The 10784-nt window shown below is 58.6% G+C and overlaps 2 non-coding genes and 1 pseudogene across 2 annotated transcripts; all 3 read right to left on the bottom strand.

Annotated features, from left to right (window-relative positions):
• LOC135099621 (large subunit ribosomal RNA) overlaps positions 1 to 1310 on the bottom strand; it is a 4763-nt pseudogene extending 3453 nt beyond the window's left edge.
• Positions 1311 to 2176: 866 nt separating this feature from the next.
• LOC135099623 (5.8S ribosomal RNA) lies at positions 2177 to 2336 on the bottom strand. Its single transcript, XR_010268185.1, has one exon. It is a non-coding gene; the product is annotated as a 5.8S ribosomal RNA (ribosomal RNA).
• A 1334-nt stretch (positions 2337 to 3670) lies between these two features.
• On the bottom strand, positions 3671 to 5563 carry LOC135099618 (small subunit ribosomal RNA). Its single transcript, XR_010268181.1, has one exon. It is a non-coding gene; the product is annotated as a small subunit ribosomal RNA (ribosomal RNA).
• Positions 5564 to 10784: the final 5221 nt, after the last annotated feature.

Here is a 10784-nt window from a genome sequence, read left to right as displayed (position 1 = left end):
CTGCTCATGGTACTTGCCGACAGCACGCGCGCTAGGCCACTCCGGACAGAGCAGGATCGGAGAGCGGAACCGCGCCGGACGAGCCCCGCGGGAGAGAGGCCGGAGCCCCCCCGCCCGACGGAACCCGCCCAAAGACACGCGGCCCACCAACCGAGAGCCCAAGCAGAGCCGGTGAGGTCAACAACAGATTCGCGCGACGGCGTCGCATGGCAAGTCCCGGGCCTGCGCCCCCCTGCGTACAGGCGAGTCCGGGAGGACTCGGGCCGTCGAGCGCGCCGCGGGTCACCCACGGGACCAGCGGCGGGGCGGGAGAAAGGGTCTCATCCCGCCGCGCACCGCCTTCATTGGCCCCGCTTTGGTATGGAATGACCGCGGCGGCATCGGCCGGCCGAGGATCGGCCCCGGAGAGCGCCGCCGGAGCCACGAGGACCCCGGAGCGCTCCCCTTTCACTTTCATTGCGCCTTTAGGTTTAGTGTGCCCATTGACTCGCACACATGTTAGACTCCTTGGTCCGTGTTTCAAGACGGGTCGGGTGGGTCACCGACCTTTTGCACGCCGCGAGAGGGAGGACAGGGCCCCCCTCTGCTGCACGACCGTCGCAGGGCAGCCAGGACACCGGAGGTTTCCCCCTTCGCCGGCGCCTTGGAAGCGCGCGACGTCGGGGTACCAATCCAACCGGGCCTTAGACGTCCCCAGCAACGGGTCGCGGCGTCCTACATCACGAGGGGAAATACGCCCGCCGGCGCCGGCTTGGAGTGCGGGCACGCCCAAGAGTTCCTGGGTCGCCTCAGCGAATCCCGCACCCAGCCGACCTGAGCCGACGAGCTGAATCCCCTCGGTTCGACCTTCGAGGTCCCACCCGTTTGACTCTTAACGGTTTCACGTACTCTTGAACTCTCTCTTCAAAGTTCTTTTCAACTTTCCCTCACGGTACTTGTTCGCTATCGGTCTCGTGGTCATATTTAGCCTTAGATGGAGTTTACCACCTGCTTAGGGCTGCACTATCAAGCAACCCGACTCTACGGAGAGGCCCTTTCCGACAATCTCTCGTGTACCCTCGCGGGCGCCGCCACACGGGCCTGTCACCCTCCACGGGTAGTGGCCGCTTTCAAGCATAACTTAGGCGGTGAGAGACTGCGTGCCGGACCCTCCGAAACGCAACACCCCTGGCGCCGGGTTACGACGCCAGGTTATGCGCTGGGCTCATCCCGTTTCAGTCGCCCTTACTAAGGGAATCCCTGTTGGTTTCTTTTCCTCCGCTTATTAATATGCTTAAATTTGGCGGGTACTCTCCCCTAACACGAGGTCGACATTGGAAAAAAAATCAATTTTTTTTTCCTGCCTTTGCTGACCACTTCAGTAAGGACTAGTATTGACCAAGAGGTTTGTTTGGTTTCTCGCTCCTCAGCATCATCATCATCATCTCATAGCGAGCCGCGGTTATTTTTCAACCGACCCGGCCGCGTCCATGGAGAGAGGAGGGAATGTGACGCACGCACGCCCCTTTGTGCGTCTCCCTCCTCCTCCAGCCCATCAAGATGCTGCGGCAGAGCCTCCACCCTCGATGAGGGTGGGGAGCCGAGACCTCCTCAAGGCATGGACGGCGTGCGTGGCCGCTGCTGCTCCTGGCGGCGTTCCGTCCGAGCGAGGCAGAATTGCTACTACATACAGCGCAGCCAGAGAGTGGTTGGTGGTTTGTTTGTTTTTGCCTGTGGGAGTGAGTTCACACACTTCTCCACTTTAAATATATAATAATAAACTTGCCCTCTTTCTTTAACCACTTTAACCTCCTCCGCAGGTGTACAGTAGATATCTTTATAGCCTCACTGCACTTGGACTTGGAAGCGCTGCTGGTGCAGCAGCAGCAGCCGGCACTGGTCCTTGCATGGGCTGCCCCAGACGCACAGTACTACTACTCTCGTGCGCTTTGACAGCCCATCTTAAGGGAACGCCCCAAGCAGCCTCTCTGCTTTTATTCAGGGCGAAACTCCCCAAGGCGGTCACTGCCAAGCACGCAGGCCAAGGGCGGGTCCCGCCCAACAACAGTGTTGTTGTTGTGGTTGACTCCCGCCGCCGCCGCCGCTTAGAAGCCCACCGACACGGCATAGGGTGCGGTGGTAAGCGGACAGCGTGCCTCACGTGACATGACAATGCCGATGTATTGGAATTGATATCCGACCCTCGTGTAGGAGTGGCGGCAGCACATGAGAGTGCCGCCGCCGCAATGTGCGTTCGACTTGTCGATGTATCTGGTATTCTTGCGATTCACATACCGACACGCAGCTTGCTGCGGTCTTCATCGACCCACGAGCCGAGTGATCCACCGTTAAGAGTTGTACATTTCCATTGCTGGAATTTTTTTTAGGCTTTCAAGACTTCCGCCGTCTCTGCCCCAGGAGACGATAGTGGGAAGACGTAGTGTGCAGGTTTAAAAACGCCAACAACAAGAGCTTGTTGTTGGACAACACAGGTAGTGTGCAGGTTTGAGATTACCCACCGCCGACGAGTGGTGCCTCCCTCCCGCAGCACGGGGGGCGATCGGGGTTAGTAGAAGAGGAGTGAGGCCTGCTGGCCCACCACCAACTTCTCCTCCGACCGTCATCGTCGCCGTTATCGGAATTAACCAGCGGGCTCACCTAGCCACTACTACGGCGACGACGGAGGAACCAACAAACGCCGGTTGGGACGAGTGGTGCCCTCCCTCCCGCAGCACGGGGGGCGATCGGGGTTATTAGAAGAGGAGTGGGCCTCACGGCGGGACCCACCACCAACTTCTCCTCCGACCGTCATCGTCGCCGTTATCGGAATTAACCAGCGGGCTCACCTAGCCACTACTACGGCGACGACGGGGGCACCAAACGCCGGGGACGAGTGGTGCCCTCCCTCCCGCAGCACGGGGGGCGATCGGGGTTAGTAGAAGAGGAGTGGGCCTCGCGGCGGGACCCACCACCAACTTCTCCTCCGACCGTCATCGTCGCCGTTATCGGAATTAACCAGCGGGCTCACCTAGCCACTACTACGGCGACGATGGGGGCACCAAACGCCGGTTGGGACGAGTGGTGCCTTCCCTCCCGCAGCACGGGAGGCGATCGGGGTTAGTAGAAGAGGAGTGGGCCTCGCGGCGGGACCCACCACCAACTTCTCCTCCGACCGTCATCGTCGCCGTTATCGGAATTAACCAGCGGGCTCACCTAGCCACTACTACGGCGACGATGGAGGCACCAAACGCCGGGGACGAGTGGTGCCTTCCCTCCCGCAGCACGGGAGGCGATCGGGGTTAGTAGAAGAGGAGTGGGCCTCGCGGCGGGACCCACCACCAACTTCTCCTCCGACCGTCATCGTCGCCGTTATCGGAATTAACCAGCGGGCTCACCTAGCCACTACTACGGCGACGACGGAGGCACCAAACGCCGTGGTTTCCCGTGGGCGTGGTGTGTAAGTATCAACAGTTGGTCTACCCCACGCTCCGGCACGGAGCGCGGGGAGAAGAAGCGGAAAAAGAAAGGTTTCCCTCTCTCTTTCCTTTTTTTTTTTTTTTGGGCGGGCAGGGCACCACCTTTTGCCCCGCCAACAGGTCAACGGCTCGCTGCTTGAGCGAACCGCGACCACCCATTATTTGTATTAGCTCTATTTTGAGTGTGTGGTTCGCCTTCAAAACCAACAACACGTTAATGATCCTTCCGCAGGTTCACCTACGGAAACCTTGTTACGACTTTTACTTCCTCTAAATGATCAAGTTTGGACATCTTTCCGTCAGCTCGAGGCGCCGAAAGAGCCCAGCGGCGGCAGCAGAACTGACCGCGACGCAGGCCCGGCATCCAAGAGCGCCAGTCCGAAGGCCTCACTAAATCATTCAATCGGTAGTAGCGACGGGCGGTGTGTACAAAGGGCAGGGACGTAATCAACGCAAGCTCATGACTTGCGCTTACTGGGAATTCCTCGTTCATGGGAGACAATTGCAAACCCCAATCCCTATCATGAAAGGATTTCAACGGGTTACCCGCTCCTCTCGGAGGGGGAGGACACGTTGATCCCTTCAGTGTAGCGCGCGTGCGGCCCAGAACATCTAAGGGCATCACAGACCTGTTATTGCTCAATCTCGTGCGGCTAGAATTGCCGCTTATCCCTCTAAGAAGAAGCTGCGAACTGGACACCAATTGCTGGAGATCCGTCGACTAGTTAGTAGGCCAGAGTCTCGTTCGTTATCGGAATTAACCAGACAAATCGCTCCACCAACTAAGAACGGCCATGCACCACCACCCACCGAATCGAGAAAGAGCTCTCAATCTGTCAATCCTTCCGGTGTCTGGGCCTGGTGAGGTTCCCCGTGTTGAGTCAAATTAAGCCGCAGGCTCCACTCCTGGTGGTGCCCTTCCGTCAATTCCTTTAAGTTTCAGCTTTGCAACCATACTTCCCCCGGAACCCAAAGACTTTGGTTTCCCGGAAGCTGCCCGCCGGGTCATGGGAATAACACCGGCGGATCGCTGGTCAGCATCGTTTATGGTTAGAACTAGGGCGGTATCTGATCGCCTTCGAACCTCTAACTTTCGTTCTTGATTAATGAAAACATCCTTGGCAAATGCTTTCGCAGTAGTTCGTCTTGCGACGGTCCAAGAATTTCACCTCTAGCGTCGCAATACGAATGCCCCCGCCTGTTCCTATTAGTCATTACCTCGGGTTCAGAAAACCGACAAAATAGAACCGAGGTCCTATTCCATTATTCCATGCATAGGCATTCAGGCCATCAGTGTAGCCTGCTTTGAGCACTCTAATTTTTTCAAAGTAAACTCTGCCGGCCACGCGGGACACCCGGTGAAGAGCACCCCGTGCGAGCCAGCGGGCTGTGTTACGGCTGTTCGGAGCGTGACAGTGTGCACCGGGCGGTGAACCGTCAGTCCAGAACTGAAATCCAACTACGAGCTTTTTAACCGCAACAACTTTAATATACGCTATTGGAGCTGGAATTACCGCGGCTGCTGGCACCAGACTTGCCCTCCAATGGGTCCTCGTTAAAGGATTTAAAGTGTACTCATTCCGATTGCGAGGCCTCGGATGAGTCTCGCATCGTTATTTTTCGTCACTACCTCCCCGTGCCGGGAGTGGGTAATTTGCGTGCCTGCTGCCTTCCTTAGATGTGGTAGCCGTTTCTCAGGCTCCCTCTCCGGAATCGAACCCTGATTCCCCGTTACCCGTTATAGCCATTGTAGGCGCATAGCCTACAATCGAAAGCTGATAAGGCAGACACTTGAAAGAGGCGGCGCCGGCACTGGAGGCCGTGCGCTCAGCCACAAGTTATTCAGATTCAACACGGTGGGGTTGGCGGACCGAGGCCCGACCGGTTTTGAACTAATAAAAGCGCTCTTCCCTTGCGGTCAGAGACGTGATGCATGTATTAGCTCTAGAATTACCACAGTTATCCAAGTAAGTGTGGGCTACAGATCCAATGAATCATAGCTGATTTAATGAGCCATTCGCGGTTTCACCTTAATTGGGCTTGTACTTAGACATGCATGGCTTAATCTTTGAGACAAGCATATGACTACTGGCAGGATCAACCAGGTAGTTTTGTTTATGGGTTTTGCTTTCTTTGGCCTTAGGTTTTATAGGAAGAACGCCACCATCGTTCTCCTTTCTCTCACTCACTTTGTTTGTCTGACACCTCTTGCATTTTGGTTTGGTTTGGTTTGGTTTTTTTGCCTTGGTCTGTGTTGGTTTGTTTGCTGGGCCGCCGCCATCATCACGATGACGGCCCCCTCTCTCAATCTGTCAATCCCCTCATCATGATTATTCATTCAATTTTGGTTTTTGCGCGCTCATCCAGACAGAGAGCAGCAGCCCCTTCATTCATTGTGCACTGGAAATCGGTTGCTGCCTGCTACCACTACCCATCACATCACATCACGGCTCCTCCCTTCCTCTTCCCATCGGCTGCCGCAGACACAAGGGTAAGTTCACTTAAGCATCACTTAAGCCACGGCCCGTCAAGAGCCGCAGCAGCCCTGCGCTGACGACAGCCCGGACCTCGAGGCGCGCACAGTCGGAGCAGTGTGGAAACAACCAACAGTACCCATCGTCGGCGCCGCTCCTCGAGGCGGGGAATACTAATAACAGGAGGAAGAGGAGCCCTTGCTGGCCACAGACCAGGTGGTGGGGGTTGTCGCGCACGTCCCAACGGCCGCCGCAGACGCAAGGGTAAGTTCACTTAAGCATCACTTAAGCTACGGCCCGTCAAGAGCCGCAGCAGCCCTGCGCTGACGACAGCCCGACCTCGGGGCACGCACGGTCGAGGCAGTATGGACACGCCAACACTACCCACGGTCGGCGACCTTCCCCGAGGCGGGGACAAAAACAAGGAGGTGCACGTCCCAACGGCCGCCGCAGACGCAAGGGTAAGTTCACTTAAGCATCACTTAAGCTACGGCCCGTCAAGAGCCGCAGCAGCCCTGCGCTGACGACAGCCCGACCTCGGGGCACGCACGGTCGAGGCAGTATGGACACACCAACACTACCCACGGTCGGCGACCTTCCCCGAGGCGGGGACTACAACAACCACGCACACACACACACAGTCCGGCAACACCGAGGCCAGAAGACAACGAGGCCAAGCACGAACGCCGTCGTGACGAGGCAACGAGGTCTCTCTCTCTCCCAACGGCCGCCGCAGACGCAAGGGTAAGTTCACTTAAGCATCACTTAAGCCACGGCCCGTCAAGAGCCGCAGCAGCCCTGCGCTGACGACAGCCCGACCTCGGGGCACGCACGGTCGAGGCAGTATGGACACACCAACACTACCCACGGTCGGCGAAGCTCCCCGAGGCGGGGAACAACAGACACGAGTAGTATAGTAGCAGCGGAGCCGCCGTCGTAGCCTTGACGACGACGACGGCTGCTGCGAGATTACCCAGAAACAACATGACTCGGTGGAAGGTGGCTTGAAGCCACCCCCACCAGCCAGCCGTAGCCTAGACGGCATGCTGCTGCTGCTCCTTTCCACTTTCAATTCCATTGCCATGACTTTCTGACACTCAAAAGTGTAGTAAGAGAGCCACCAGGAAATCGCGAAGCGTCGGACCCCAAAGGTCTGTCGACGCCGCGTCCCTTCTCAACTTAAAAAAAAAAATAAAGGAGGTCATCTCTCCTTTGTGGATACTTGCTGCGCCCTCCCGCAGCGAAGCATCGTTAGAGCTGTTTTTGATTTTTTTTTTTTTTTTTCTGGCAGGGTACCAGGTAAGGTAACACATTGAACACCACTGGCTTGCTTGCTTGCTCGTTTCTTTCTCTCTCTCTGTCTGTGTCTCTCTCTCTCTCTCTCTTCCGTGTGCCCCTTCCACGGAGACGAGCTCGCAGCAAAGCACCATTTTAAATCCTTCATTGTGAAGTTCATTCACTACTCATTTGTTGGTACTTGCTGCGCCCAGCTCTTGCTCGTCGTCTCTTATTTTTTATTCATACAAGTCATTTTATCTTCCGTGTGCCCCTTCCACGGAGACGAGCTCGCAGCAAAGCACCATTTTAAATCCTTCATTGTGAAGTTCATTCACTACTCATTTGTTGTTGGTACTTGCTGCGCCCAGCTCTTGCTCGTCGTCTCTTATTTTTTATTCATACAAGTAAGTCATTTTATCTTCCGTGTGCCCCTTCCACGGAGACGAGCCGCAGCAGAAACAAGCCAGGCATATCGCCGTGTTCCTCCTTGGCACCAGGCAATAACTCTCATTGCACACAGTCATTGCCCCGCAGGCTGCTGCTACTACCACGTGCTGCTGCTGCCCTCAAGCTTGTCCCGCCCCTTAACAAGCGGCAGCAGCAGCAGCTGCAGCAAAGCGTCATAGCCCGCTAAAAAAACAGCGTGAGGTGCTTCGTTCCAACCGACCGCTCGATAGAAGCTGCGTCAGTTCAGGAACCAGGGTGACCGTCCCTCCACGGTACAACCCTCGAGATGATCAATCGCACGGGGAGTGGAGTAACCATCACCAAACAAGAGGGGTCGCTGCATTCAAGGCAAACTCGCTTTGGCACACACACAAACCTCACACACCGTGTGCGCCGCCACGAGGAGCCGCAGCTAATGCCGTGACGCTTCTCATCCAAAGGAGAGGAGACGAGAGGAGACGAGGACCTCTCGGACAGTTGACGCCAGGAGGAGGGGGACGCGCACCGCGCCTAGCAGAGGTGATTCACGTGCGTCATGGTACGCGAGTGCAACCCAGCAACCTCCATAGCGTAACAACTGTTGGGGTGGTTCTCAGAGCGGCTTGCCGCCGCCGCAGCTGTTGCGAGCACGACACGCATTAAGAAGCCCACCTCGTCTAGGCACTTAACGGTGTCAAATCCATAATCCATTCATACATATATAGTAAGGGTGCGTCACGTTAACCCCCCACCCGAATCATCCCGTCGGGGTTAACGTGGAAAGCGCACGCCCAGGCTCGCAACAGCGCGAACAAGAGTGGCATGGGACTCTTGTTGATATCATTAGGAGCTGAGGACCGGCACCGCGCCTAGCAGCGTCGAAACGCATACGTCATGGGACACGTGTGCCGTCCGGCAACCTCCAAAGCGGGCCCTCAGAGGAGCAGAGGACCGGCACCGCGCCTAGCAGCGTCGAAACGCATACGTCATGGGACACGTGTGCCGTCCGGCAACCTCTCAAGCGGGCCCTCAGAGGAGCAGAGGACCGGCACCGCGCCTAGCAGCGTCGAAACGCATACGTCATGGGACACGTGTGCCGTCCGGCAACCTCCAAAGCGGGCTCTCAGAGGAGCAGAGGACCGGCACCGCGCCTAGCAGCGTCGAAACGCATACGTCATGGGACACGTGTACCGTCCGGCAACCTCTCAAGCGGGCCCTCAGAGGAGCAGAGGACCGGCACCGCGCCTAGCAGCGTCGAAACGCATACGTCATGGGACACGTGTACCGTCCGGCAACCTCTCAAGCGGGCCCTCAGAGGAGCAAAGGACCGGCACCGCGCCTAGCAGCGTCGAAACGCATACGTCATGGGACACGTGTGCCGCCCGGCAACCTCCAAAGCGGGTGGTTTTCCTTCATTGCCTCACCAATGAATCAATGAATGAACCTCGATAGACACCTCCATGACCTCGTCAAGCCTCTGGAGGTGTTAAACGTGCGCCTCCGAACCTCACCCCCACCCAAGGATCGTCTCATCTCAACAGGGTTAAGGCGGAGATAGCGCGCACGCCGAGGAGCTTCATCAGCCCGTCAAGGTAGTAGGTCGGGTGGCCTGAGACCCGACCTCCTTACTATATTTGCAAACGGGACCTCGGTGCAGGTTGCTTCCGAAACCTGGTGCGACATTGACGGAATCAGGGGGTCCTGGGTTACCTCCCAGCGCGGGAGCACCTTGACGCCGTAGACCACTTTGGCCCTGAACTTCCACTTTTCACGACTTTTCCCCGGATTTCGTGGCACCGCAGCCCCTACCCTTTTAACGGCGCCAAGGCCCTCCCAGCAGGTTTCCCCGACCAGCCGCCCCAGGCGCGCTACATCAACGGCGTCAACCCTCCCACAGCAGAGAAGCGCGCGGGACACCGAAGCACCCCCACGGACATGCCGCCACGTCTCAACGGGGTCAAGCCCCTGCCGGCGGGGAACCTTGCCTGGGGGAGCGGAGCGGACCAACAAACCGACCACGTGTCAAGGGCGTGAGGCCCCGCCAGAAGGGAAATCACGTCTCGCGAGCGGAGGGAGAGCGCGGGACCCCACGGCGCGTTAACACAACCACGGCACTTCCACCCCAGCTGGAGGAGGCGGGGGAGCGGAGCGGAGCAACAAACCGACCACGTGTCAAGGGCGTGAGGCCCCGCCAGAAGGGGAATCACGTCTCGCGAGCGGAGGGAGAGCGCAGGACCCCACGGAGCGTTAACACAACCACGGTACAAGGGCGGCGCGCCTCTCCCGGCAGGAGACGCTTCCACCCCAGCCGGGGGAGGCGGGGGAGCGGAGCGGAGCAGCACACCGACCACGTGTCAAGGGCGTGAGGCCCCGCCAGGAGGGGAATCACGTCTCGCGAGCGGAGGGAGAGCGCGGGACCCCACGGCGCGTTAAAACAACCACGGTACAAGGGCGGCGCGCCTCTCCCGGCAGGAGACGCTGCCACCCCTGCCGGGGGAGGCGGGGGAGCGGAGCGGAGCAGCACACCGACCACGTATCAAGGGCGTGAGGCCCCACCAGGAGGGGAATCACGTCTCGCGAGCGGAGGGAGAGCGTTGGACCCCACGGCGCGTTAAAACAACCACGGTACAAGGGCGGCGCGCCACTCCCGGCAGGAGACGCTTCCACCCCAGCGGGGGGAGGCAGGGGAGCGGAGCGGAGACACAAACCGACCACGTATCAAGGGCGTGAGGCCCCGCCAGAAGGGGAATCACGTCTCGCGAGCGGAGGGAGAGCGCAGGACCCCACGGAGCGTTAACACAACCACGGTACAAGGGCGGCGCGCCTCTCCCGGCAGGAGACGCTTCCACCCCAGCCGGGGGAGCGGAGCGGAGCAGCACACCGACCACGTGTCAAGGGCGTGAGGCCCCGCCAGGAGGGGAATCACGTCTCGCGAGCGGAGGGAGAGCGCGGGACACCACGGCGCGTTAAAGCAACCACGGTACAAGGGCGGCGCGCCTCTCCCGGCAGGAGACGCTTCCACCCCTGCCGGGGGAGGCGGGGGAGCGGAGCGGAGCAACAAACCGACCACGTATCAAGGGCGTGAGGCCCCGCCAGAAGGGGAATCACGTCTCGCCAGCGGAGGGAGAGCGTTGGACCCCACGGCGCGTTA

The sequence above is a fragment of the Scylla paramamosain genome, unplaced genomic scaffold (genome assembly GCF_035594125.1).
Source record: "Scylla paramamosain isolate STU-SP2022 unplaced genomic scaffold, ASM3559412v1 Contig159, whole genome shotgun sequence".
Lineage (NCBI taxonomy): Eukaryota > Metazoa > Arthropoda > Malacostraca > Decapoda > Portunidae > Scylla > Scylla paramamosain.
This window is presented reverse-complemented; position numbering and strand designations above follow the sequence as displayed.